Consider the following 25,744-nt stretch of genomic DNA (forward strand, 5'->3'; position numbering starts at 1 on the left):
AGAACCACATAAAACCAGCCTTGTCATATATGTCTGTAATCCAAGAATTAGGAAGATAGAATAGAGATCATAGCTGAGTGTCATTCTCCGGTGTATATTGTGAGTCTATCCTGAGCTACATGAAACCTATTTTAATATATGTTGTATATTAGTATATACAAATTATATATAAACCATGTCCAGCTATCACTTATTATACAGGAAAATAAAGGTAGATACCTCTAGATGTGCAACCATTTTCCTGGTGCAAACTATGATGGTTACCAGACTAATGCAAAATTCAGTTAGTCTAAATTCAAAAGTCCCCATAGCCTTTCGGTCTCAACACTTTTTTTCAGCTTTTTTAAATGTATGACAATCTTTTTTATTTCTTTTCATTTATTAAAATGGGTTCTTTTCCCATGCAATATATCCTGACTATAACGCCTACCATCTCTGCTCTTCCCAGTTCCTCCTCACCTCACCTCATTTCCAGATCCACTCATTTTCTGTCTCTCATTAGAAAAGAACAGGCTACCAAGAGACAACAACCAAACATGACAAAATAAAATATATTAAGATGAAGAAAAAACTATCATATCAAACTTAGAGGAAAAGAGTCCTAAGAGCATGCACAAGAGTCAGAGATACACTCATTCACACACTCAGGAGTCCCATAAAATACTATGCTAAAAACTATTTTACATATACATGACCTGGTGTACACCCATGTATACCCTATACTTGATGCTTCAGTCTCTGAGTTCATATGTGCCTTGTTTTGTTGATTCAGAGGACCTTGATCTCACAGTGTCCTCTGCCCACTGTGACTCTTAAACTCTAGGAAGGGGCCAAACTCTCTTCTAAGACTCTAGGCAATCTCTTAATTGTATCCATTGTAAAAATCAAGAGGAAAATTGTATACTTCCATCATATAACTGCACAGAATACGCATTACCATGCCAAATGGGAGGAATGAAGGCATAGTGAGGAAATACAGGGTCAAACCAAAACTGAAACACCAAATGCTTTAATTCCATGTCCAGTGCCAAAGGGCTTAGCTGACTCCATCCCTCCAGCTTTGCTGCCTTGACTCTTGGTCTGGTTGCATTTACTGTATGCAGCTCTCATTTGCAGATATCCATTGGCTCTGGCACCTCTATCTTTGGGAGCTAAATTGCAACACAGACTTTATTTTCACAGCAAAAGCAATGGCCTTTTAGGGTCTCTTGCTCTTTCAGGGCCTTCATGCAGGTACTGTCCTGTTACACATTGCCTGTTCTCATTGGCTCTCCTTAATCATAGAGGAAGATTCCAAAACCCCTGCACTCACATGTCCTTCATGACACTAAAAGCCAGAACCAGATGTCAAAGATGCCAACCTCATCTGCCCACTTGGGAGGAACTCTGACTCCCTTAAATTATGTTTGCAGAGTTTTGTTTGTTGTATTTTTCTAGGAACGGAAAATTACCTAGGCCTTTTTCTTCTACAACTTGGAAACTTAGCTGGGTGGGGCCTTGCCCTGAGAGCACGTATTATTATCCCAATGCAGTTCAGGCATACCCTTGATCACCTAACCTCAGCACATGGATATGGTGCTCTTTTCCTCTTCAAACTACACATTTTGTATTTCTTTTTGCTCCATTTGCACTTTTTCATTGTAGATATGGCAAAGAGTCATTATGAATAATCATATGACAAGATCAATATTAGCCTGCCTTGAAATCTTCTCCACCAAAAACAAATTATTCGATTACTCTTAAAAGTAAAAGGATAAAATTAAAATAAGAACAATAAAGCACTTTCATGTAGTGGCTAGAAAGAAAATAAGGGTCTTGAGGAATGTGTGCTTTTTTAAATGTCATCTTCCTTTATAAGCAAAAGAATGGTATAAAAGCCTCTTTTAAAAATAATAATTACAATATATGAACTTGAAAACTGTTGTTCTTAATAAAATGTTAGATGATAGCAGAGTGCAAAGATATTATAAAACTCTAAATGAACAGCACATGAGGTAAAACTTCAAAGCAACTAAAATCCCAGCACTTGGAATGCACAGAAATACACAGTACACAAACAGCTGAAATAATAATTTTGTTTTTAAGATCCCTTCAGCAAAATATCACAGGAATGTTATGTAGAAAACTGAATTATTTTTGTACCCCCTATTTTTAGAATACACACACACACACACACACACACACACACACACACACACACACATATTCATTCCAGACATAACATGAGGAAAAACATGAAAAATTGAATACTCTGTTTACATTAAAATTTATGTTTTAGTTACATTGTTTGCTGTAGGTTCATTTTATTTTATGGTCAAATTTTAATTAGCATAGAATTAGCATAAAATAATAGGTTTCCTTACGAGATTTTTGTGCATATCTATATCATTATTTCTTCTTAGTAATTCTACTTTCATTGCTACCCTGCCCCTTCCCAGTCCCTTTTGCTTAAATTTTACACCTTTAAATGAATTTCAGAAATACCCTACTAAAGGATAAAAGGTCAGTTACAACTTCTCAAAATTTACAATAACTTATCACTTTATATCATGTCAAAATTCCATCAAAAGTAGCCAGCACAGAAAATGGCCCCTTCTCCCATTGTAGGAAGACTTATAGGAGGTTGAAGGAAGATTTCTCCAGTTCTGCTTGACCTTTGGAAGCATCATTATTCACAAAGCAGTCCTGCATTGTCATCTATTCAGCAGAAGGACAACATTACAATGGAGATGAACTTTCCAGAGTGACATCTGAAGCTATGCTGTCCTCATCAGCAACAATGCTGAAGCATACATTTCCTTCTGCAAGACTCCTAAGAACTGGAATGTTTTTGAAGTATTTAGAAGAGTTTTTGCTGTGTTAGGGGTTAGCTCTGCACACAATCACCCTGTTTAGGGGGGTGCTGGTGTTATTGCTACTGCTTTGTGATTTGAGAGTATGATCACTCTGTTTTTTATTTCATCTAAATCTAAAAAAATTCTCTCTCTATTTTCTCCCCACCCCACTCTCTCCCTCTTTTGGTCTCCTTATTATATATTTACCTTTAAACTCCTCAACTGAAAAATCCTACAAATATCTCCTTTTATCTACAAGACCAGAAGTCCCTGGAAATTACAAAGGTAAGCCACAACTTTGTTAAGAAGTGACTCTCCAAATATAAGTTGTCATAAGTACATGAAACATTAGCAAGCCACCAAAGCAGATAAGAACCTTATACTTGAGAATAAAGGAATCATACATATAGTACTTTTAAATCCATTCCAATCACTAACAGGATGGATTTTCATGAGTTAGCATGCCCAAACTAAAACTGGAAATGTAGGCAAAAACAAGTAATAAATGACTACAGTACACATATATTTGGTCTTTTCTTGACTAACGTTGTCTGCTGATTGGTAGAAAATTGGACAGCCACAGAATATTCTCAAAATGACAAGATACAGAATAAACACAGTTCAACAATTAGATAAACTGTGCTAAATTTATGAGGAACCAAATGTACACAATGGAATTTTTCATCTATAAAAAAGAACATTTATATTGTCTGAGAAAAGGAGATTCAACTGGAGATCATCATGGTAGGTAAATCGAACCAATATTAGGGAAACAGATATTGTATGTTTTCTCTCATTGTCAGGTCCTATATTTTATATGGACAAATAAAACCTACATATGACATTAGAGCAGAAGTGGAAGTTCCCAGGGGAAAGACCAGGACCCATGGGAGGAGGGTGATAGGGGATATGCTTGATGTACAATACAGATTTGTATGAAAGCTTAAAAATAAATTTTAAAGAATGAAATGTCCTGGTGTTTGAGAGAAGACATTTCCCAACTTTTGAACATCTGGAGTGTTCGGCATTAACATACACACATGAAGCGATCCACCGTTTGACAAATGTAAACGATTTATAAATAGTGAACTGACATTAGTCAAAATATTCTTATCAACACATTTGGGCCTGTAGAGTTAATATACACAGCCACCATACCAGCTGTTCAAAATGTCATCCAACTTCTCCTCAAATAGAGTTGATAGTGACTAAGGACACTGCTTGCCCAATGGGAATGGGAAACTGTCATTAAGTTTCAGAGACCCATCTTTGCACACTTACAATGTAATACTACAGGGATAAAGGAAGAATGCTCCCTCCTGTTCCATTCATGCTGATGTTTAGTCTCCATCCTGTTCCTAACAGAGTAAATCCCATCTGTGGTTCGTTTGCATCATGACACTGCTGATGTGAAGACATTGACTTCTGGCCTTTCAATGTCTTCTTTAAAATCTTTCTAGAAAAGAAAACTTTAAAATCAACAGATCCATCTTAACAAAGTGTATTTTTTAAATGTGTATTCATGTGTGCGTGTGTGTGTGTGTGTGTGTGTGTAACAGAGAGAGAGACAGACAGAGACAGACAGTCAGAGAGAGAGAGAGAGAGAGAGAGAGAGAGAGAGAGAGAGAGAGAGCATGCATGATTTATGCATGGACATCATAGGAAAGCTTTCAGAAGTCAGTTCTCTCCTACCATGAGAATGCCAAAGAAACAATTCAGATAATCGAGCTTGGAAACAAACATCTTTACCCATTGAGCTTTCTTAACTGCCCCACAAACCTATCTTTAATCTCTCAGAATAATACAAACACAACTGTTTCATAAAGTTTAATTTCAGAGGCCACAGTTCAAGACCAATTTCAAAATCCAAAAATTTAAGTGATAAAATTCACATTTAAATTTGGTCTCTGTGAAGTTTTAATGTGAAGTAGAATAACTCCCCAAACTGATGGGATAGTAAGTAAAATATTCCACCAAAGAGAAGAGGGCGTTTTACTTTTGTTTCAGAGACTCAAACCAACTATAGGCAGAAACATTTTACTAAAAGCTATAACTAAGCAAAACAATTGCAGAGTTATAAAGTTCACATAATCTTAGATACTTGTGTGGTTGAACCCATTCTTCATTTTATACCCTATTGCTAAGCTGTCATAGCTGAGGTTCTACTCAAATACATCTTTCCGCCTGCCCTTCTTTCTCCCTTTCTTCTTTCTTTCTCCAATTCCTCCTCCTTTCCTCCCTCCCTTTGTCCCTCTTCTGTATTTTTTCTTTGACAAAGATTCTTTGTGTGTCTCAGGCTGGCCTTGTTCTTGCAGTGATCTCCCAGCTTCAGCCTTCTCAGTTGTTGAATTACCACTGCACTCAGCTTCCAACATATCCTTTGGGCATTATTTATGTCTTTCAACAAACACATATGGCCCATCTAACTCCTGGTCCAACAGAAGCATTACAGTAAAGAGAAAAATGACTTTGTCTCCTGAGTCTGTGTCCTGCAATATTCTATTGCTCAAGCAAGTACTACCAAGAAAAGTCACCAGAACCCTAACCTTGAGGGAGAGCAACTGACCTGGCATGACAAACTGAACTTTAACCTATGCATGTGCAAAAGACCTGTCGTCTCCTGTTTTAAAGGGTACTCATACCATTGTATTTCCTTTACACTTTTGCTTGCTATCTTTCTCAAATGTTCTCAAACTCCTCTGCAAACCAAACAGTTTGGGATACCCTTTAATAATCCATTCTCCAAAAACTCCCATCAATCTCCCACTTCTGCCTTTCTTGAGCAATGATCATGCTGACTAGCATCATACAGAGACTCTAAGAGAGAAGAAAACTGATGCTTATGAAACTTCCAGTGAGAACCAAGACCCACCCTATAGCCTTACACATGTTATGTGATTCATATACATGATCCTTGTTGGGAAGTTAGGTGGTATTCAGTCATGGAATTGGCTCTACAAGATTCTGACCACACAGGAGCAAACAGCAAGTACAAAATTAATATTTATCATAACATTCTGCGATTTCTGAGCTTCATATATTTCATCTTACATTTATTATTTCTCTCTGTCTCTCTCCCCCCTGTTCTTTCTGTCTCTGTCTGTCTGTCTGTCTGTCTGTCTGTCTGTCTGTCTGTCTGTCTGTCTGTCTCTCTCTCTCTCTCTCTCTCTCTCTCTCTCTCTCTCTGTGTGTGTGTGTGTGTGTGTGTGTGTAGGTAGGTAAGAGATAACCACAAAAGTCATTCCTCAGGAATTTCCCACCTTGTTTTGTGAAAAGGGGTATCTCCCTGGCCAAGACCTCACTGAATAGTCCGGGCTAGCTGGTCACAGCTTTGTCCCCACCCCTGAGACTACAAGTGCACATGCCATGCCCAGCTTTTCACATGGGTTCTGGTGAATTGAACCTATGTCTCTTGACTGCACACATACTTGAAATTTGAACTATGTCCTTAGTCTCCATTCATTTACAAACATATGCTTCTATTCACAAGGAAAGCATTTGCTCTGTGTGTTCTACCAAGACTGAGAATTCTTCCTGCAATTCTGTTCTACTTCTCTTTTGCATACAAAACTCTTCAAGACCCAGCTGCCCCAATTTGTCCTGACTAGCTTTGGTCACACTGACACTTCTTCTCTGAACTCATTGTCCTCTTGGATCAGACTTCTATAGATTGGTACCTGGTCATTTCTCTGCTTATGTGAGTTTTCATCGCTTCTAAGCAAAATTCTTTAAAGACTCATGAGAACTCTAGCTACCCTCCACAGATACACAATGAATGGAAGTATGATATTATGCATACCCAAAACTACCCCCGGACTCTCTGGTTTGAATGATTTATTTAAGCTTCCCAAGGAGATTTTATGTTCCTTGAAAGCAGCAGCCACATTGGACTTTCTTTTGTGCTCCCTGCTGTGCCTGGCTTGGTGCAGAGACTGTCTGTGTCAGTGCTTTAGGTAACTAGAAGAAATAGGCTTCTGGGATAAACCCACAGAACTCCATTTGGCTAGATAAACTTCCTGTGTGCATTTGGCAAAAGTCAAATTGTAGAACACTGTAATTTGACAACGGCAGCCAATGCAGTTCAGTACCTCTCTGTCAGGGTCACTGAAAAACCAACTTCAAAGCTGGCTGTAGAATCCCTACTTCTCTGTTCAGAGGAATATCTGAAAACAACTAAAGGAGAGTGGTTACACCCCTGCCTCTGAGGCATTATCAGAAGAAAGTTCCCTCATAAAGATGTGATTGGAATCACTTAGTATAAAAAATGATAGCATGATGACAAGAGGAACCATTATAAATTCAAAATTAAAGCAGCCTGCTAGAAACCAGTTATTTCTTCCTTTGTCAGGTTCAGGTCAAGTGAGCATTCTGAGGCAACTACCGATGTATAGACACTGAATAAAGACCACCATTATTAAGATTAAGACAGCAGCATTTGAATGGCAAGTATCAGCGATGGGAATAAACAATAAATGATGGTATTCTGACTTGAGATTCAGATCTCTAGATAACAGAAAGACACTTAGAAAAGGGGACAAGGTAATGTGGGAACTGTGAAGCTCTCAAAATACCTTATCCCTAACCCCCAACCCTGGCAGTCTCATCCCGTACCCCTGAACCCATTGACCTTAGAAGACAGTGTGTACTGATCAACCAGACAAACACATGCTGCAAATGTGACTGATACAGCTGACTCTCTACCATCTATAGTTAGAATAGATGGTACCCTACACTATCAAAGCTAGTCTTAACTATATGGCTTTGAAATAGTAGACTACCATCTATTCTAACTATAATTTCCAGGCTAGCTTTGAACAATACTTCTCTTTCCAATTGTTCTTTCTTCGATACCATTCACACAGCAACGCTTTTTTTCTTTTGTTTTGGACACAGCTACTCCCTGACTCTCATTATAACCAGTAATTGCCAGTAATTGCAATTTGTCTTTTTTTGCATTGCTGTTAATTTTTTTTATTTTACAGAAGAGAAAACAAAAAAAGAAAGGAAGAACTCCCAAATTTAATTATACATTTGTCTTCATACACTGAGAAGTTTCTAGGTTTTAAGGCTTTGTGTTTCTTGTGCTTTGTGATGCTCCAAGCATGGATTCTTTTGAATCCATTTGCCTATCCATTTCAGAATGTACAAAGGAGAAAAATATACAAGCTGCACTGTCAATGGGCTGGCCCTGTATTGCTTTTAAGATCTGGACGACAGCCGCCAAACAAAAATGAATATAACAATTTGTCCTCAGAAAAGACTAGAGCACTGCCTTTTGGGGGGGTCATTGTTTAGACCTTGGGGTAACTCTGCAAATTACAAATGATTTCTAAAGTCAGGTGCTATTTTCCTATGTCCAAACCACTCTGCTGCAGTTTTCATCATCATTCCTTAACACAGGTGATGTTGCAGCATTTAGGATATTGATTTTTAGGACAGAAATTACTAACCCATGGGAACAAGCTAAATAATTAGAGTTCCTATGCCTGTAGAGATGAACCTGAAAGGACAATAAAGCTACATAATGCATATTAATGTCTTCTATATGTCCTTTACAAACATAGTGGTCTGTAGACACTGGAAATGGGAAGATGTCCAGTGCCTATTTTTTAATGGAGATGTTGAGTTGACATATTAAAGTGTTTGTAAGTGTTTATAATAGGTCATGTTACAATTTAGAGATATAAAGCTTGAGCCTCCCAATGAGCCGCAGCTCTGCATTTGAGCAACCAGAAGAACCTGCACAGTGATTAACATATTCAAAGGCAGATGTGCTTGTGAGATGGCTATCTCACCAGATAGCACTCATCAAAATGAGAACAGTCCATCAGCCCTGGGCTCCTGTGCCACTGTAATTCTTTAAAACTTAAATTGGCTTTTAGGAAGCTTTATAAGACCCAGGATTTTATCATGAAGATATTAGACAAACAAGCCAAGTTTCCAGAGGGCAAGTGACTTAATCAAGACCTTTCAATTCCTTGATGATTGGTCAATTCCTGAATACCATCACAGAATAACTTAGAACTTCTCAGACTCCCAAAGTACAGCTAAGGACGACATCTACTTACTACTGTGGAATTTTGAACTTCTGGCTGGAACGGTTGAGTAATAAGAACCTACACAAGCAAAAAATATAATAACTTCAGATGTAGCTGATAAGACTGGTTAACACCAGTTAATATAAGGGGTTTAGAGAAAGCTTCATAGAAGGGTGACCCTGAAGTCTCTCCTTAATGAAAGAAGGTGACAGTGAAAATGAAAAGAAAAAAATTCTAAGCAGGATGTCTTAGCTAGGATTTCTATTGCTGTGGAGAGACACCATGACCATGACAACTCTTACAAAGGAAAACATTTAATTGGGGCTGGCTTACAGTTTAGAATTTGTGTCCATTATCATCATGGGGGAGGCAAGGCAGCATGCAGGCAGATGTGCTAATAAAGGAGATGAGAGTTCTTACATCTTTACTCACAGGCAACAGGAAGTGGTCTGTCTCACTGGACATGACTTGAGCATATATGAGACCTCAAAGTCCATTCTCACAGTGACACATTTGTTCCAACAAGGCCATAGCTACTCCAAAAATGACATACCTCCTAATAATGCCACTCCCTATGAGCTTATGGGAGCCATTTTCTTTCAAATCACTGCATTCTACCTCCTAGCTTCCAAAGGCTTGTAGCCACAACATAATGCAAAAGAATTTATTCAGTCCAACTTCAAGAGTAGCTGGAGTATACTAAAATGAAACAGAGCATTGGAAGAAATCAGAGAAGGTTTTGTGTTAGACACTGTGTTCAAAAGAACAGGCTCCATTCTGTTCAACTGGTAGTTCATGAGGTTTTAGAAGGAACCAGGGCCTGCACAATGGTTCAGTGGATAAAGTAAGTAACTTGCTACCCAGGTTCTGAAATTGGACCTGTAACTTACAGGAATTAGAAAGAGAATCAGCTCCACAAAGTTCTGACATTCACATGCTCACACCTTTCAAGTTTTCATTCAAAGGTCACTCTGACAGAACCTTGTCACTGCTAGAAAAAAAATACATATTCACCATCCCTTGTGGAGACAGACTTCTTCTAAACATGAGTAAGACTATATTCTATTGTTTATTTATTGACAGGGTTTTTCAATTCACTGTCTCTTGTTTCCTCAAATAGCACTGATATGTCATGTTACCATAATGATAAACCCCAAAAGGTAAGCAGGGTCAGGGATATTGGCAACAAAACTCAGCAAATACCTGGGATAACAGACTTTGAGGCCATTTTTTTCTGGCCCTTGGATCATGTTGGTTCTCTCATCCTATGTTTCCTAAACTTGTAAAGCCTCTCTTTCCGCAGGAAACCACCTGTGTCGGAGGAAATAGACTTGAGGTAGGCCAGTCTACCAATTCTGCTACTTGAGAGCTCTCTGTATCTCTGTAATATTCTACATCAGTGTTCTTACATATAAAACTTTCTGAGATGATTCTATTATTGGCAATTAAAGCAATGTGTGAAAGTTTTGTATGACATCTTAAGCAACAACACCTCCTTAGATGTTAGTTCAAAAAAGCAGATTATCCATACAGATGAATGAAGAGTATGCTCTGGCTGTCTTTGTGAGTAAAAATGGCAGACAAATAATCAGGCAACAGATGAATCAGACAGTTTCCATACTCTACAGAAAGCTTCCCAAGACTCCCAGGCCATCTTCCCCGTCTCACTTATAATTAATAAAAGACAGGACTTAAGTGTAATAAATACAGAATGAATAAAACAGAAGACCAAGTCTCTCAAGAGCTTTAGCTTAATAATTCTAGTCATATGCACTTAAGGGGTATGCAGAACAACTCACTCCAGTTATTCCCAAACACTCTATCACTTTAATAGTTGCTGAGATGCCACAACATGGCAGCAGTGTGTTGTCAACACTCACAATTGATTCATGCTGCAGCCCAGACCAGTTTCCTGGGTGTACTGGTAATAAGACTTGGCAGACAGCCTCCCGCCTGGCTTTCTACCAGAAACTGTAACCTCCTCCTTCTGTCATCCCGTAGCGCTGTCCTCTCAATCAAGCCCGATTTACAGCCGGGAACAGTTCTTCTTTATGATGCATTTTCTTTGGTGCTGCCAGTTGTTTATGAGGTTGGAATGAATCCATGTGACTCTTTCCCCCTAAGTCCTAGGGAGCAGGCACTCTTGGGAGCATCTGAAGCTGTGTGTGTTAAGGCCACAAATGCAGTTAACACTCTTAAAAGGATGTGCCACTCCTGACACAGAGTGCTAATGTTGATGAAAGGCCCTGGCAAAAACAGAGACTCTTACAAACCCCCCTTGACATCTGGCTATTAATTACTCTGCCAAGCAAGGCAGTGGCTGGTCTACAGAACAGGGGTGAGGGGATGTAGTGTGGTGGACCCCCTTACGTCTATTCAGAAGGTCTTGGGCTTATTCTCACAGCTCTTTGCCATTCACATTTTATTTCCTTTGGGCTGGCAAAATATTTTCTTCTTAAACGCGAGCTTGGAGTATTAATCTACAAAACACTCCATCTAAAAATTTTAAAACAGTAATTGGTGCTACATTGCATCTCCTTCCATGCTTTGCTACATTCATGCATTAGGTATTAATGTTGACAGCTCCTAGAAGTGGCCCTCTCTGCAGTGCCTGTGTTTTCCCTCTTCCAGTCCCTTCTACAGCTCCCTATAGTCCACATGATCCAAGGTTGCTAAGGCTAATTTAATGGCCTATTTTTTTCCTTCCCAGTTCATTAATGTTTCCAGGTCCTAATCCATCTCCCTCTAGTTTTTCACTCTACAGGTCTTCATCACTAACACTAATGATATTCTGACTTGGTTCTTAACCAATGGCAGCTGATTTCAGAAAATTTGCTAACAAGTCCTCTTTTAAATTCAAGATGGTGCTGCAAACAGCGTGAGGTGCTCAGGACATAGCAATGAACAATAGACAGGATCTCTGCCCTTGGGAAGGAACAGATGCTAAACAACTAGTCACATACATAACTAGAAAATATAAGTTGTCATGAGTAATAGGAAAAATATCCACATATACATACACACACACACACACACACACACACACACACACACCACACACACAACACACGGGGGCGGGGGGGGGAGTGTGCAAAGGCCCCCGAAGAACTGATTGCATTTCTCACAGGACCATAATCAGTCTTCTTTGTTTAATTATGCCTTTTGATTAGGTATTGAGGTTGTAATGTTGTATTAGTTTGGTTAGTATTCAGCATGTAATTCAAATACCCTCTGCAGCTGTGCAGGGTCCTGTTTCTTTTGGAATTCCCTATAGAACAGAGCAGTTTTCCCCATGGGCGTATGTGATGAATTAAAGAGCGTGTTAGTCACTTGCCAGCTCAACTGTAATGCCAGAGCGAACTCCTCCATCCTCTTTCTGGTGTCCAGCATGATCATTGACTGCCTTTACTTCAACCAGAAATGAGGTCTTTGTGTTAAGTTCACTCAACAATTCTCTGGGAAAATGGAGAGAAAAAGCTATAACACAGAGTTCCAGATTGCAGACTTCCAGAGCGGCTAGGTGAATCCCCAATTGGAGACCACTACAGATAAAACAAAGTTTTAGATTGCATAACATTCCAACTAAAGGACTCAGAAGGATGGTGGAAGAAACATTGAAAGATTCCCCAACATTTGCCAACACCACCTTGGTTCCTACAAAAACTGAGACAGTTTGTCCTTCTGTAGACCAAGGAGCACTGTGACTGATGTGTAGAGTGGAGGAAGTAGGAAATTTCAACCTGTATTGTACTAGTCATAACAGCAGTCACCTTATCAAAAATGACATCCAAATTTTGCAATAACCTTATAGGTGGGCACTGCCATCCCTGTTTGAAAGACAGAAACTGAGTCTCAGAGACACTTAGGTGGTAGAAAGAGTCCACTTCATAACTCCAAATAAACAGAAGTTTAGGAATACCCATGTGAAATTGGGGATTTAGCTCCATAGTAGAGCGCTTGCCTAGCAAGGGCAAGGCCTTGGGTTCAGTCCTCGGCTCCAGAAGAAGAAAAAAGACAAAATAAGAAGAATGCCTATTAATAAAAGGACCACATATTAGAGGTCAAAGGGTCAATAAAATACTAACTTTTCTCATTTGTGGCTGAACAATGTTAAGCGCTTATCTACCCATAAGCACTCCTGTATGTAAGGTAAGGAAAACAATTGTCATCTCTTTCCCATGGTTTCAGTGCCAAAGAAATTGTGGCAAGCCATACCAGAGCTACTAAACCTCTTTTTTAGTAGGAAACAAAATCTAAGGACAGAATTTTCTTAGAGATATTAGACAAATAAAAACTAATACAACTAAAAGAAGCACATCAGGAAATAGAAGCATTTTGTAGTTGTTATTGTTGTTGTTCATCTGTGGAATAACCACTACCCTCTAACATCTGTGAAGGTTATATAATGAAACTGTGAATACTAGTCAAAATAAGAATTCTGGAAAAAAATACCAGGCAGTATTGGAGGCCATAGTTTTATCATACTCCGTTAAAAAGTCTAGTCTTTGAAACACATATTTATTTTAAATGCAAGTTACTTAAATACAATTCTGAGACCTATCTTCCTTGGTAATTTACAAACATTTTACTGAGTATAAATATTTTTAAATTGAGTCTATCAAATTCTAGATATAAAATCTAGCAAATCAAGGGATTGCAAAACATTAAGTATAGTCCTTTAAAAAGACAGTGAAAATTGGTAAGATAAAAGCTTTACTCATTGTCAATAGACAAATGTTGAGAAATTTACCATTCTATGGATCAAACAGTAAGTCATCAGAGTATCTTTAATACTATGTCTTGTTTTGCAGAATAACAGTAGTAGGTTCTTCACGAAGGTCTATGAGCCCGTTAGCTACTGTTTCTTGGCCCCATCCATCTTTTGCATGAGCCTTAAATCCAATTAAAAAATATGTGGTTACTCCCAAAACATCTGTGCCACTTTTTGTACCAGTAGGCATGTCCTGCCAGGCCAGACACTGTAGTTTACAGAGTTTATAGGAAGGTAAGAATGTTGATTGCTTTTCTCTTCTTGCAGTGTGCATCACATCTTCTATCACCATGAAAGCTAGCCAGTAGGGACAGTGCTTCCATGTCAATATGGACCAGATTCCTCTACATTCTTTGAGTCAAGTATGTGGTGTATTCAGAAATACTACAGTATTACTGTCGAGTTCTAGAGTGTAACCAAGAACAGTGTCAATAGCCTGTAATGTCTGGAGGGGTTCTGTGTGGCCCCACAGGACAATGACTCCAAAACTGTTAAATTATTCTAGGCACTAGGCTTTTGGTTTGCAAGTGTGTAGTATCTAATAAGGATATTTTCCCCTTATTAGAGGGCAACTCCATTTAAAGTCTCTATATGGGTATATGAATATATTTTAGAAAGGTTTTCTAGTAGTAGGCTTCCACATGTCTTCTTAGAAGGTCTTCAATGTTAATGTATCAATCAACCCTAAAGAGAAGGTTTTTTAAATAGGGTTTAATACAGAGATACACAACAGGTCAACATGCAGAGAATTCCCAAATGGGACATGTATGCCACATTCCTTCCCTTGGGGGTAGGGCTTATCCCAAAAGATGAGGAAGAAAGACTCTAAGAGCCAGGGGTGGTGGAAAGAACAGTTTTCCAGAGAAGACAGGGCAGATGCACATATGAGCTCATAGTTGCTGTGACAGCATGCACAAGACCCTTGAAAACTCAAGCCAGACAAAATTCCAGCATGGAGAGGAAAGATATTCATGAAGTCTTGACCCTAGTTGAGGAGCTATTGGCACTTGACAGCTTCTCCGGATGTGATCCCTGGCAGGCCAACCATTTTCTAAGAGTTGGCCCCCACCCCAAAATATTTGACAGCACAAATTAGAAACAATGGGCATTGTAAAAGAAAACATGAACTTTATAATAGAAGATATTATAGTCTCTACCTAGAGAGGTGGGATGTATCTCAGAGGAGTTAGGAGAGGAGGTGTGTACATGATCATAATATATTATGTGAAATTCTCAAAAATATAACAAAAATATTATTTCTAAAAGGTAAATGTCTTCCTAATACCATTATCTGCTATTAAGGTATGACTTTAATGTAAAAATAAAGCAGTTTCATAAGAATCTAGACTCAAATATAGGTACCAAAGAGACATATATAGCAAAGCCCTCTGTATTTGTTTTATTTTAGTTTTCATTATATATATTTATTTTGTTTTGGTTGCCTTAAAGTCAATGCTATGTAAATCTAGCTAGGGTAAGGCTTGAAACCAATTCTATTCTTAATAGTATAAAAATAGATGTAATGAAATACTTCTCTTCTAATTAAATGTTTTAAGAATACACTTAGAGAGAAGAGCAAAACAAACAGCTTGGCTTCCACCCACTACCCTGAGCCTCTACCTTTCCCAAAGGCCTCTTTTATGGGTGAACAGGCTATTTGTAACCCTTAGTTCTGCTAAGGTCTCCTTTTCCTAATCATTCATTCTCATTCTGCCAAGAAAACCAATATAGCAGCATTCCTTTTTCTTCCTCTTAAGGGAGCATCCTAATGTGTCTGAAAACAAGCTTGGAGACCTTGATTCTAGGCCAATAGAATTTAAGCCAACACAGTCTAAGGATAGTTGTGCCTCGGGAATATGCACCAACCTCCTCTGTCCTCTAATTCCTCCACATCACAGTGGAACTTTGGGAATCCCAGGTGTCAGGAAACATTGCTCAGATTAACACAGAAAACAAGAACACCCTCAGCTAAGACTCGGGAAACTGACTATTGAGAAACCTAACCTGAGCAAATTATGATTATTATTTGTACCAAACTTAATGTTATATCATTCTTCCAACACAATGAAACCATTTTTCTGTGAACACTAGAATTTCTAAGACCTTTTATAGCATCCATTCACCTAATCAAGCAAGTGGAATTTCAATGAAGACAAGAGGAAAATGATGGAAAATTCCATTAAAAAAAACCTCAAAGCTTTCAAACCTTGCTCTATGACAGTTTATCTTCTGTGTTTGTGGATTGGTTCTCACACACTTAAGTCACCTGTATCCCAAATCAATTTTTACATCATATATAACTCCCAGGGAAAAAGAAATCTATTTTACATGGATCAATTTTTATGCTTCAAGAAAGAATAAAGATGTGATTATTCCCATATCACAAAGCATATACAGGGAATTTACACACCCCTCAAAACACCCTCTTTTGATTTACTGTCTCAGTCAAAATACTGCAGGTTTAGTTCAACAAAATCTTCAGTTCTATAAAGGTTTATTACTACACAGCTGGTAACTAACTGCTTTGTACCTTCACTAAGACCAAAATAAGAGATTTAATTTTGAAAAAAAAGATATGATAGGTAAATACATATTGTTTGCAGAAAGATGTCTTGTGATATTATTAGGAATTAACCTTTTAATACAGTTCAAATATTCAATCATAAAAGATAATGATCTTGGGCAGTGCAACAATTCTACAAAAACAAACCATGACACAGGTGAGTCTTAGATGGCAAGTATGCTCTTTATATACTAAAGAAGGATTAAGATGTAGAATTCCCATGTATTATGTGATTCACTATCTTCTCCCAAAAGGTTTTAGCTTTCTGGATGGTGATTAAAACATTCTCTCCAAAAAATTATAATCCCCCAATAAAATTTGTCACACTTGATATCTTTTTAAAAACTATTCCTACTGGGTAGAGCTTACTCAGATTGTATCAGTAATTATGGGCAAAAAAATGATAGCCAAGACGACAGAAAATATCAAAAAGATCTGGGTGCATGTTCTGCTCCAATGGGGAATAACTGTGCCAAGTGGAAAGGTGGTTTGTGCAGATGGCATTCTCCCTTAACAACTGTTTTGCAAGTGTGGATATTCAATAGCTCAAGAAAACACGTACTGCTCTAAGTTGAATGTTTTGGAAAATAAATTCTAAATTCCTCCACAAATCTCTAAATTTTAAATTTTTTGTGTGAGGAAGGATCTCACTATGTAGCTTTAAATGCCCTAGAACTTGGTATATATACCAGGTTGGTCTCAAACTGATGGATATCCACCCGTTTCTTCCTCATGTTTTCTGTGATTAAAGACTCCCACCACCACTCTAGACAAGACCTATATCTGTATTTCAGTGATAGGTAGACTTGTTTTAATTTATTATGTGCTACATTGAGGATGATAAAAACTAATAGTGAGTTCATAAGTTATGTCATTTACATTGTTTCTTTGTTAAGAAGGAGTAATTTGAAAGGCTAGGGATGTTACTCAATGGTAGAAGTCTTAACTTAGATACACAATGCCATGGCTCTGACTCCCCAGTGCAACAAGGCAAGTCCTTGAAATAAATGAAATTGATAAAGAAGAACATAGAAAACTATTTCTCCCGAACAAGGCAATAAATTCCCATTCTGAAATAGTTTTGTCTAGTCACACATTTCCTCAATAAACATTTATGGAATACCTGACCTTTAAGGAGCACCAAACAAGGAGCTGAGAATAAAACTAGAAGAAGACATTACTATATTCCTAGTACTTTATGAACAACATATATTAGGTTGTTAAGACAATAAAAATTAATTTTGTTGTAGTTACATTTGGAGGTGGGCAGGAGTCTTCAAAAGAGTCATGTGTGATGTCACAAAGTAAGCCAAGTTGGTGAAGTGAAGAAATTGTTGTAAGAGGTGCAGGATATCCCAAATAACATGAGATATATCAGTAACCCAACATTATTCAAAAGAGCTCTGGACAATGTTCAGAACACAAAAATGGGTCTGACAACAAAGAATCTCAAAACATCTTGCTTACTTAGGAAATCATTACGTGGTTCAAGCAAGAAAGTCCAAAGCAAGTTTTAATTGTAAAAGTAATACTCTACTTTTTCTCCTGCCAACATGGTGAACATTCCTAAGACCCGCCAGACGTTCTGCAAGAAATGTGGCAAGCACCAGCCCCATAAAGTAACACAGTACAAGGAGAGCAAGTACTCTTTGTATGCCCAGGGAAAGCAGCATTATGACAGGAAACAGAGTGGCTATGGTAGGCAGACTAAGCCTATTTTCCCAAAAAAAAAAAAATGCTAAAACTACAAAGAAGATTGTGCTGAGGCTTGAGTGTGTTGAGGCCAACTAAGAGTGTGTTGAGCAGATCTAAGAAGATACTGGCTACTAAGAGATGCAAGCATTTTGAACTGGGAGGCTATAAGAAGAGAAAGGGCCAAAGGATCCAGTTCTAAGCTGCTCTTGTTATGGAGACAATAAATTCACAATGAAAGAAACTCAAAAAATAATAATACTCTAGCCATAAGGAAAATTAGAAAAATTCTTTGGAGATGCATTTGAAGAATAAATTAAGATAGAAGGACTCAATAAACATTTTTAAGTAGTACTGAGGATATTAATGTTGACCATTTGACTTTTTTATAAAAACTCTTCATTCATTTTTTCTTTCAAATAATCTAAGCTACTGGGGCCAGGCTGACTAGCCACTGATTGACAGCTGTCGGAATATTCTCTTGTACTCAGTTGCCATGAGCCTGGAATAGTCCATCTTTCAGAACTGGACTAGACCAGCATCACTACAATTTAGTCACTTTGAATAATTCTCAGACACTTTGAGGAAAGCTTACCCCTATTCCCAGGACAGCACTCCTGTGGCTTCTGGTGAAACCATAACCTTCTGCTTGAGGAAGCCCTTCTTTGGCACCTTTACTACAGCCTGCACTGGTTCAACTATACCTCAGCTATAACCTGCAACTGTTCCAGAGGCCCCCATCCGTGGAGCTGGAACTCCACAAGGTCTAGGAGGAAATGCACCTCACCAGATAATGCACACACTCATTTACTTATACTTTTGTGAGCCTTATAATTGGTCTTTATATAAATCTTATAATTGGTTTCTGTGTGAGGCCTGTGATTGGCAAAACTGGTGAAGCCAAGCATATACCAAAGATTGGTTGAATTATAGTTGGTGCACAAGCATGAAGCAGCCCAGTCCTGGTGATAGAAACACATTGTTTGCCACTTTCTGAGATAAGTCTAGAAGTTTTCCCTCTTGGGTACTGTCCCAGTGACAGTTCTGCAAAATTATCTCTTGCCTACTTGCTCATCGCAGGTAGCAGGTAGAGTAGGCTCAGCTGGTTGTCTTGGGAGCAAATGACAACAACAAAGGAAAACTTGAGTCTTTCAACCATAGCTAGGGTACCAACAGCAACTTCAGGCAGGATGATGCTGTAGAAGGATGCTGATGAACTCCTGATACAAGCTGGTTGCAGCCACAGATTCCCAGAAACCAAAAGAACCAAATACTGGGTATTCAAAATTCCAATCTGTATCAGACTCAGCTATGCATCCTAGAAAGGTAGGGCTCCCACACCAAGAGTCATAAGGATAAAACATAGGGAGATGTCTACGGGGTTCCGAGGAGCAATGAAGACAGAGTTTGATGATGCTAAGGACTGTAGGAGTACTTCGAAGCCAAGCATTAGTGGAAACACTGAGGCTACAAAAGATAAGCGGCTATAAAGAGAGCTTCAGGTGAATCTTGAAGGTATGGGACTCTATGCCTCCTTCACTATACTCAATGGAGGGAGTTACAAATGCTTAAAGGGCCAGGGTCTCAATACCTAAAGCTCAGCTGTAATTCTAACCTCAGTGTGTTAACGCTAAGCCTAGAATAGCACCAAGAGCATTCAGTTTTTGAGTTTCAACGCTTGGAGTCAGAAGCCTCTACTTCTCTGGGTTAAAGGCAAAAGCTTCTGGGTTTACAAGTCCAGCTCATGAGCCTCTACAACTCACAGCCTTAAATATTAAGAGAACTACCCTTCTGCCAATCTGTAACTTCTATTTGGCAAAACCAAGAGCCCTAGCCAGACTTTGGGGAGTGAAAGTTTCCTTTTTACTCTTAAATCAGATGTCAGAAAGCTAACAGTTTCTCCTATAATTTCCACAGAATGACCCTGACAGCTTAAGCGGAAAAACTCATGTATAATAAACTTTTCAAAAATATTCTCATAATGTTCATTAACGCAATGCTGTGTTAAACACTCCCAGCATCAGTTAATGCACTGTTTTCTTCCTTAATTGTCTCAGCTAGTGTTTGGGGTTTGGAACTCGACACATAGATTTATGAATGGAATCTCAATAGTGGAAATTATGGAACGCAGGTAACAATCTCCGTGTTCTGGCAAAAGCAGCATTTTAACAAAGTGCGAATTAGTAGCTACATGACAGCATTAGTTAAAAATGTAGCTCAAATTAAATGCAAACAGTAATGAAAATTACAGGATCTCTCTCTTCCTTGCAGAGGAAAAGGCTAGTTCTCCAGCTATGGACAAGCAAAAGAGGAGCTATGTTATTTAAGGAACATCGCCTCAGGGCTCAATGGAAAGTGGTGAAACTGACAGTATGGCCATCCTGTTATGTTTACTTCTGGTGATCACTCCAAATTAATAATGGCACATTTCAATTGCAAAACACGGAGGGAACCGTGAGACAGAGACATGCAGGTCTTCATGAGATCACCACATCCTATAGGGTATCTGTCCCAAACCAGAAATCTTCAGAGGGGAAATGAAGCCTTGTGGATGAGAATTATAAAGATGAGAGCAGGCAGAGAAGTAAATGTGGGATTTCAGATAGCGTTGCTCCAATACAAGGAAGCAGGTGAAAACGACCTAACACCTTTAAAACATGCTACAGATAGCTCTCTATTTGGAAGACAAATTCAATTAAAAATTATCAGAGCCTATCACAGAACTCTCAAGGGAATATTTTTAATCAATAGCCCAATGACTTTTCAAATAAGTTATTAATTGTGGAATTGCTCATGAACTCCCTTTCATATTTAATTTAAAAATTCTTCCACAGATACCCCAGGTAGACAACCAAACTCTGTATCCATCTAAAAGTATATGGCTAGTTCTTTTATCTAAGCTAATACTTTAATATAAGCTAACAGTAAATAAGCCATAATAATAATACAAGTCATAATGATGAATATATTTTATGATGTTCCAGTTTTGAACACATATTTTTGTGAGGGAATTCAGATTACAAGACTACCTCTGCCCTCTACTTTCTCCTACTCTTATTACTCATGAAATACACTTTTATTACAATAGTTAACATGACAACATCTACATCTTGTTTTGTTTTAAAAAGCTAGAGGATGAGTGAGAAAACCCTTTCATATAATAATCAAAAAATTAAAACAAGAACATATATTATATTTAATTTTCTATGGCCTACAATACAAAGCTACTCTTTCTACTCATTCAGCAATAGAAATGCATTCAGTATAAAATTATATGCATCTATGAGCTTAATGTCTATTACCAAAAAATAAATACTGTAAGCAGTGTGAAAATAAAAAGGAGCTAAATTATTGACAGCCAGCTCTGTGGCTTTAAAACCATACCCTGGGAACAGATGGCTACATTGGTGTATTTGAACCCCTAAAAGGTTTTCATAATGCTATGATTTCCAATATCTAATTAAAAATAAGGCAAGCAAGTATTTGGAGCACTAAAGCCACTTGTAGTTTAAAATATAAGTACCTGGTAGAAGAAAGGGTTCAAAGAAAGCATGATTTGTCACCAAAAGAACACCAGGAATGCGAGGCACTCACATTCATGGAAACAATACTAAACCTCTTTTGTTAGCTAGAAGGAAAAAAAAATAAGTCTTATCTAGAGTCCTGTCCTTCAAATTGTACATGAAGGAAAAATAAATATTCAAGCCTCAGAAGGATTCTAAGTGCCTGGGTATGCTATTAAAAATGAGCTTAAACTTGAAACTCATTAATTTCATATCTGAGGCAAAAGGAAATGCATTTAATCAGATAACTGTGAGTAGAGAGCCCATTATGCTTTATTTATTTCCGTGTTTTCTCTGGAGAAGGTGCAATTAGTCACTCACCTGCTAATCAGACGTATGGCTTCACACCTCTCAGAATTTCAATTGGTATTGATTCATAAAACGAAGGTCAGGTTGTCACAAAATAAGAAAATCTTCCTCCACTTTCACAACTGAAGCTTCTTACAGGTTGAGAACTTTGATTGAGTAGCCATTTCTGACACAGTTTTTAACGGTTTACCTGGACGACAATTTCCAACTCTTAGAACCACTTATGCTCACTCTCTCCCATGATTATGCAACTCAACACCCATCAAACTACCGTCTTATCAGTGCAGGTCATGAGACTCAAGGGCAAATAAGTATAAAGTGGGAAATCAATAGCAATATGTCACATAATTTGAAGATGACTACTCGAGCATACTACACAGCTAGGAAATGAGAAACAAGGTGCCAGGCACAAACGTACTTTGAAGGGTTTGTATACCCACAGCCAGATCAGTGATTATTCTAGAAAACAATTATGCAGGGACTTCAAATAGAGACCAACAGCTTACATTGAACTTATTTTTCCCAGCTCTCCTATCTATCAAGAACTAAATATTAAAAATTTGTACATCTGGGGCTGTGTTCTTTACCTACTTTATTCCAGTGTGTTTTATGATGCTTGGCATACCAAAATTCCCCATGTATATAATTTGAAACAGGAAAGGAATACAGAAAAAGTACTGGAGGGTACCAGAAAATTATTCATAAGAAGCTCTGCCGTGATGTTAGGATCTTGTAGGAAAATGAGGATAAAAAATGTTTATTAGAGATATTTTTTTTCTTTTTTGTTTTTCATTAATATTTTATTTAAATTAAAAACAATATTGTTTTGGATGTCCTTAATAATTACTATACCTGTGACATATTTACAAAATATCATTATGCTTAGTGTCACACTGTACTGTAACATTTCAGAAGACATATTCATGGCAGATTAATTGTTGGGTTAGATAAATATAAAAAATTAAGTAGAAGTAAAACTTATACACAGTTTGCTAAAAATCAGAGGGTCTATACAACACTCCTCAATTCTTTGCAGTATCCATGATATGCCAACCATTAGCCTTGATCCAATCACAAGATACAACTCTGTCTGTTTATCCTTTAGGGACACTTGTCGCATTCTAAATGGATGGGGCTGTTGTAATTGGTTCTGAAATGTCACTACAAAATAGGTCCTAAACACCATATGAGATATAGATAAATATGAAATCATTAATCACAAGAACACATTTTATATATGATGTGTGTGTGTATAATTATGGATTGACATACATGTATTCATTTCTATTTCAAGTCTCCAACCTTATCTAGGTCGTGTTCCTTTAATACTTAATGCTAATAATTAAAATTCTGTATCAAAGGCTTATTTACACGGTGTTCTTTTCAGCTAGGTCAAAACATCTTTAGGCATCTTCATCTGTCTTGTCTTGGGCCCTGACCTTGACTAGCATAAGATAAGACTGAAATAGCTCTATCTAAGATAAATGAATGGGTGATGGGACTAAATAATCAAAACCATTGAATGTTCTTTGTGCTAGTACTACATCTAGGAAATGAGGAGGCTTTAAAGGTGAATCGAATCTAAGTTATGGTTTAATGAATATGCAGAAATCATTACTGTAGAGAGCTGTGGTTCTCAACTTTCCTAATGCTGCAACCCTTTAATACAGTTCCTCATGTTGTGCTGACCCCCAACCATAAGATTATTTTGTTGCTACTTCATAACTGTGATTTTGCTACTGTTATCAATCATTATGTAATATCAGGTAGACAAGATGTCTGATATACTACCTATGTGAAAGGGCTGCTCAGTCCACAGGTTAAGAAGCACTGGCATATGCAAGCAGTGGTGGCACACGCCAGTAGTCCTAGCACTTGGGAGGCAGAGGCAGGTGGATCTCTGTGAGTTTGAGAACAGCCTGGTCTACAAGAGCTAGTTCCAGGACAGGCTCCAAAGCTACACAGAGAAACTCTGCCTCGAGAAACCAAATTAAATAAATAAATAAATAAATAAATAAATGAAACACTGACAAAGAAGGTGATGAAAATAACAACTGTATGTATGTTAAAATAACATGTTACATTTGTTACAACAAGATCATTATAGTGACAAGTTTCTTTTTAAACTACAAAAAGGTGGCAATATCTTACAAAATATTTTTCATAATAATAAAAATGATATATGTATCCAGAGATAAATGAGTCCACAAACACATAAAATGAAGCAGATAGGCAGCAAAGTAAAGGTCTTACTCAGTCCACCCTTTAACTCATGTAGGCTTACTGAGACTCATGAATGAATTTCCAACATCTGCTATTCACAGACAAATCTATCCCATCTGTTAAAGCTCCTCTATGATCGCTGTTTGGAAGCACCAATGCACTCACGGGCAAAATGCCCCTCAAGTTATTACTAGAATAAGCATATGTTGAGAAAAAGCCTAAAACTTGGAGGCAACAAAGGTACTTATCCACCAAAATAAACAAAGCTATATGATTACAAACTTTCATATGTGGGTGGGGAATTTTGGCTAAGATGCCTAAAACAAAGGCACCATGATTCACTGCATAAAGAATGAATATTTCACATAAAAGAGAAATATAGTTTTTTCTTTCAAAACAAAATATAAAAAGATAAAACAAAAATCATCATATTGAAGTTGGGCAAGGCAAACCAACAGAAGGAAGAGAGAGAGCCCCAAGAGAAGGCAGAAGAATCAGAGATTCCCCCCTCATTCATGCACTCAGGAGTCCCATAAAAACACTAAACTCAAAGTTATAATATATTAACAGAGGACCCTGTGCTGAACCATGTCAGTCCTGTGCTTGCTGCTTATGTCTTTGAGAGTCCATATGAGCTTTGTTCAGTTGAATCAGAGGGCCCTGAAGAACTACTTTTAACATCTCAATATACATGGCCCTCAACATCAACTCGAACATCAAAGAGTAAATATGATACTTTACTATACTTTCTTCCACATAGTACCTTCAAGTACTATGTACAATTTTAATATGCACTCCAAAATCATTAGTTTATTTTGTTAAAATAAACAAGTACCGAGAGCAATGACATTTATTTGTGACAATGGCAGACATAATTGTCTCCTAAATGTCCCCAGACTCCGCATGCTACATAACACAAGGAATTTTCAAAATGTAATTGATATTTTCATGTGAAAACAATCATACAACCACAAGTAACTCAATTTGACCAATATCTCAATAGATTTGGAGGTGGATTCCTCTTAGACACAGAACACAGCCAAGACGACACTTTGATCACAGACATGAAAGTCCCCGGGTATAATTTAGTTGTGTTTCACTCCATATAAACTTCTGGCCCATAGAAATATAACATAGTAAATGGATGTTATTTTCAATCACTAATATTGTGGTAATATGCTATAGCAATAACAGAAGACAAATATAGGAGCTGGGACTCTAGCTTCTGAATTCTCAGGTTCAAATCCCAGCCCTTCTTCAGGGACATAACCTCAGAAAGGGTGCTAATGCTAAACAAGTTGGCTGGCCACTACAGGTGAAAATAACTTTCAGTAAGTCATGTTTCTGCTTTAACTCTCTTTATTTTTATTTTCAAAACAGAATTAATAAAATCACTGACTTCCTCACAGCTCTATTTAAAGTAGCAGATACCACTAGTAACAGTCTTAGCAAGGAGTTTTGCATGATAGTTATACTAAATATAACAATACCAGCTATTTCTATTTAGCATCAAATACATTTGTCAACATATTTAACGGGATGGATGTTTGTATCTGCAATTTACTTTGAAATTTGCCAAACCTAAGTGGATTGATAGATAGAAAGAAGTCTAGATAAGTAAGTGTTCACATGACAAAGTAAATGTAACTCAGTCTGCATAGTAGAACCCATATGGGCATAGGGACACTTGAGGCAAGATCGTTTCATTTGATTTACTTGACAATTTTTATTATAAAAACATATAAAGAAAA

At 37.6% G+C, this 25,744-nt stretch overlaps 1 protein-coding gene and 1 pseudogene across 5 annotated transcripts in view; one reads left to right on the forward strand and one right to left on the reverse strand.

The window, feature by feature from the left end:
- Positions 1 to 25,744, reverse strand: part of Kcnc2 (potassium voltage-gated channel subfamily C member 2) — a 180,175-nt gene that overhangs the window by 82,131 nt on the left and 72,300 nt on the right. The gene's annotated exons all lie outside the window — the stretch shown is intronic.
- LOC113832970 lies at positions 17,760 to 18,100 on the forward strand (annotated as a pseudogene).

Source organism: Cricetulus griseus (genome assembly GCF_003668045.3).
Source record: "Cricetulus griseus strain 17A/GY chromosome 1 unlocalized genomic scaffold, alternate assembly CriGri-PICRH-1.0 chr1_0, whole genome shotgun sequence".
In the NCBI taxonomy this organism is placed as follows: Eukaryota; Metazoa; Chordata; class Mammalia; order Rodentia; family Cricetidae; genus Cricetulus; species Cricetulus griseus.